The sequence below is a fragment of the Apis laboriosa genome, unplaced genomic scaffold, assembly GCF_014066325.1.
Source record: "Apis laboriosa isolate Shangri-la unplaced genomic scaffold, ASM1406632v1 scaffold74_cov149, whole genome shotgun sequence".
Taxonomy (NCBI): Eukaryota; Metazoa; Arthropoda; class Insecta; order Hymenoptera; family Apidae; genus Apis; species Apis laboriosa.
Genome location: NW_025224330.1, coordinates 227156 through 232636, shown reverse-complemented (window position 1 = coordinate 232636; position 5481 = coordinate 227156).

Here is a 5481-nt window from a genome sequence, read left to right as displayed (position 1 = left end):
TCGTTATCGCGATTTTATTTATGGATAATAGAAGTTTATATATACGGCGTTATACTGTACGATTCTAAAGCTGGGGAGGGAATTATTCATTGGATGAAAAGGGAGTTTGAAGTTTTTAATGGAAAAAGCGGGAAGCTTTTGCTGTGTACATTTTATGGTAGCATACAATTTATGCATGCTACTGGAATATAATAAGATTACAATAATTAGTCCATATTTATTTAAAATAATAGGTTTAAATTTTGCATTATTTTTATCGAATTAATGTCTCGTTTCTTTTCGGGGGGAGGATTTTGTACATTTATTCGCAAAAATTGAATTGTTTATAATTCTCTCTCCCTTTTTTTTTTTTATTGTTTCACGAATTGTTTTCATTAATTCGCTACTCCCCGATTCGCTTTCTCGTTTATCTCATAAAAATTGTCGATTGAGTTGTTATTGAAACGATTAAATTATTATGTAATATTTATTGTTTCTCTCTTTAAAATTCTACTGATACTGATAATATAACCTGTAAAATTATGAAAAATTGTTTTTGTAGAATAGAATAGAATTTCACAAATTAATTTATATTTCAATATTATTTATTATTTACTAAATTAAATCGTGTCAGGAGGTTGAAAATAATACATGTAACAATATTTATATTTTACACATTTTTGATCAAAATATCAAATATTTTTACAACGCTTCGAATCCTATTCTGAAAACTTATTTAAAACTTATCTAAAATTGAAAATTTTATTTTGAAAAGAACGAAAAGAAATTCTATAAATAATTTTTCTTAACGTACAATTTTTGCAATACTCGACCAATAATCTTCTCTTGTTTGATAACTTTAAAAATCATTTCTGCGCTACAACTTGGTCATGTAGTCCATCAGCTAGCTGCTTATCTACTTTATGGTATCTGCTTTGCGGTATCCAGGATAAATTGGGTTATTACAAACTTGCTTGAATTTCACTTTTATTCTTAAATTTTACGTTTTGCTTATTTCATTTTAAGTCACTTTTAAAACAAAGTTTAAGTTTTCCAACCACAAAGTAAATTTAATCAAATGTGTAACTTTCTCTTTGTTTCTATAATAATTCTTTTTATTCCATTTTGTGTAACCGAAAATTATGGAAAGTCAATTATCTAGCGAAAATTTTAAATAAAAATTCCGATAAAACAATCTCGAATTAGAATATCCAATAATGGGTCAATCCACTTTAATTATATTAAAAAAATTTGCGAAAATAAAAAGGAGACATGACAATATAAAAAATTTAAAATTTATAATTACAAATTTTCTGGCGAAAGTTTTCCATGGAAAAAAAATTCGAAATAATCTTCGAGCAAGTAGATGGAATATAAATACTCTATTGTAATATTCTCTTACAAATAAACGATAGATATAATAACAGAACGAAATTGGATAAAATTATTACGTTATAATGAAATTATTATCGGTTCAATTGTTTTTTGAAATTAATTCAGATGTTTATTGATTATAGATAAGGATCAACTCTAACCCAGATATGCAATTCGAAATTATCCCCAAAATTTTGTTGAGCATATGTATTCGATTTAGACGCAAATTGCCGAGCCTAATTAACTTAAGGTTTAGATACCTAATAATAGTAGGGAGTAAAGTACGTACTTAACTTCGAATTAATTAAGACTTAGATACTTAACCGGGAACGTGTGTAGAGAAGCTTTGGGAATCTCATATAACTTGTGCACTGATTTAATTCAAACTTGTACTTATACTTATAATATATCTATTTAACATTATGCCAAAGCATATTAAAAGGATTTCTTCGTTCTTAAGTTTCAATTATAATCTCCAACAGATCGATCTCTAATTTTTTGATGAAGGAAATTAAAAAATTATTAATTTTTTTTTTTTTACAACGCGTTACGTTGATACAAATAATAAGATGCAGTTTAATCAATGGTTTGCCAATCTTTTGAAATGGAGTCTGATTGTGATAAAATGAATGATTCGATTGAAATCACGATTCTATTATTCCACGAGTTATAAGATAATGTGATCGATACGACGATGTTTTAATTAGAGTTTCAAAGTTTCTTCTTTCTAAATATATAATTATCCTAGCTATCCTTTGCTAAAATAATCATTTATAATTAATGTCTGTACAGAGACAGTTACATTTTAGAATGAACGACATTACGAACTGGTATCCAAGAACAAATTTCGAGAAACATCCTTCAATGTAAAATTAAAAATATATACACTTCATTTCTTAAATGAAGCGAAAGATGTACGAGCAAGTGGATGGAAGTGGAATGTAAATTTTCAACGAAGCAGAAACATCATAGCAGGATTTTTCGTCTTTGTATTTTCTTGTTGGAATACCGCAATACAGATATCAGCACGATGTAAAAAATGAATTCTTTAATATCCGTTTTAGTTACTTGGTAAGAAAGGAATGCAACGATGGTTTCTGTTTGTACAACAATCCCGTGAAATAATTTAGGAGAGAACGAAGAGAAACTTGAGCGCTAAGAAAAAAGGGAAAAAAAAAGGAAAAAAAAGCAGGGCGCATTATTTCGTAAAAAGGTAACGTACATTTTTATACATTGTGGAATACAGTAACACTAATTGCTGGCCATTGAGAGGGGAAAAAATAATCGTTTATCTTAAAAAAGAGCGTAACCGAGTCAAGCAGAAGAAGCAAAGTTGCGGCTCCGTTTAACGAAACTTGTAAAAAGCTTGGTAGAACGACGCCGGCGCAAATTTACACGAAAATTCATGAAACTGGGAAATCCCTGGTATGCGGCCAGTAAAAGAATCTTTGAACACCTGCTGCGTATTTGCATAAATGAAAAAGTGGCAAAAGTATGCAACCTGTAAGACAAGATAAATTTCATCTATATTGCAACTATAAAAAATAATTCTACAAATTGTTTTTATCATCGACAATTTTTTGGAGAAATGTGAAATTAATAATATTGCTTGTGCGATAACATCAGCGGAAGCTACGAAAGGCTTTATTGTGTATATTCAAGAATATGACTATACTGGGTGTCATCTAGAATATCTCGTTTGATTCCGGAAATATCGAAGGATATTTCAGAATAAAAGTTGAATGTATAAAGATAGACTTTATTCTTTATTTTTATTCAAATTTTCGTGTTAAGAGAATATGATTCGATGGGACGTGACACGAGAAATTTTTCCGAAAATTTCGAGATAAAAATTTCCATTCGATTTCTCGATTTTGTATCAGAAGAAAAGATGTGAAATTTCTCTGACGTTTAATATCCATTTTATACTTTACCTTTTACGCATTTAACATTTTTTTAAGATATCATATTTTTAGAAAAAAAATATACAAAAATTGTATAAATCCTTTGCCATATGAGAAAAACTTGAAAAACAAAATGCATAACTCTCGCATCGTAAAATTAATCTACAAATACAAAATTACAAAACGAACAAAAAATATTCGAAACAGAACACGAAACATATTTCTCCAATTAAAGAATGAATATTGCTTATCAATGAAAAGTTGAAATATAACACGAAATATATATATATCTATATATCTTTGAAAAATCGCTGCCCCATCATTCCCTCTTGCCCATAAAATTAAGCCAGTGTCCTCTCGATGAAATTTAATCAGAATCCATAGAAAATCATAAAAGTTTCGCCCGTCCAACTCGGATGGCTCGGACGAGAGAACCGGATAAGTCTTCTCTCGGTTGCACGATTCGCAGGATCGTAAATTTTGCCCGATGTCGTCTCGCCTTAAGTTTTCCCCAGAGTTAGGGATGGGTCGAATTCATCGATCAGCCACTTTTCGTTCCAACTGTCTGGATCAAGGTGAAGTATCCTTCTGAGAGGGGTGGGGGAGGGGAAAAAAGTGGGAACTGCTTTTTCCCCTTGGCAGGAAATCTTCCGCGAGGGGATCTGTCTGAGACTTGGTACGATCGTATGGAGAGGAAGTCGATTGAAAATTCGACGAATTTAATTCTAAATTCGTGCGTCTCCACCGATACACGGAGGAAAATTTTCGTATTTTAACGTGTAATCAGTTTTCCCTTCTCTCGGTGTTCCTTGAGAGATGTTAAATGAAAGGAACGAAAGGAACGCACGTAAGAAGAAACGAATGTACGCGAAAAATTCTTTGAATTACGATTCGGGATACGATCGTGACAAAAGGCAAATTAAACGAGATTAAAACTATGATGGATATATTTATTTAGTTTAAGAGAGGGTTGAAGATGATCACGCGTGCAGTTTTCATTCTAATTAATAGGAAAAATTATATACGTACCAATATTGCGTATTAATTATGATACGTTTCGTAATCGTATCAGGATACTTGCTGGCCTCGTATAAAACGATATAATCGATCCAATTTATCAGAGACGCTATTAATTAGTCAGAATTTATGTTCACGCGAATACGGTGTATATCCAATAACCAATAACGTCCAGTAACTATGCATATAAGCTCGGATAGTTAAAGTCTGTAAAAATGATTTATATAACCACTCTAACGTACGTATTTTCCCGTCGCATCCTTCTCCAATTCAGAACGAAATATTTCACAATTTCCTAACAATTTTCGAACGGTACAATTCCGTTCGCTGTTTAATAATAAAAATTCCTCCTATATCCAATTCGATCTTCGTCTTCGCCTGAACACTCTCCTCGACAATTCTTCCTTTGATCCTAATTCCGTTATGAAAATCGCAAGCGACGGAGGAAACTCTAAAAATTAACGAAAAATAAAATAAAAAAAAAAAAAACGAGGAGGATCTCGCGTCGAATCTCATGAGATAACTTCCAACACTGATTTGTGTTTACGCCCGCCTGTTATAAATGAAATGTAATTTCGTCATCGGAAATGTACACATGTATAGCGGGCGGATCGATGCAATTTATCGATGAAAAACTGCAAATTCCCATGTCGATTCGTTAGCGGTGGTCGTTACTGGGAGCGAGAGAGACGCAATCCCTGCGTATTGTAAAGCAATGTTTACCGGCACCGATGGTAGGTAGACATTACCGCGATACCGATCAACATGCGAGCATACGAAAACATCATGTTCGATATATGGTCGAATAAACACATGAAATTGATCACCGTGAAACGAAGAATCTTGTCCTCTTTGTATACGAAAAACGGCCTCGAACGGATCCGTGTATCGAATCCGATGTTTACTCTTTTTCAACTTCCGTATTCCAAGTGGAATCTTACTATCGCTAGAGTCTTGGAGTTCGAAGAACGTACAATGCTTTGTGAAAGTGTATCTGAATGTTATTTCGAAGAAATCGATGATCCGATTGATTTGAACGAAAGTTGTATTGAGCTTCGATTGTACGGTAAATATTGGCTATCGAATATTTGGCTGTACAGTTATATAATTAATTTAGCATATGATCGCATGATTTTCTCTTTTCTTTCTCTAGTTTTAATTTTTAAAGTCTAAATTATGTATGGTTCTTTATGTGAAGAATAAAAGG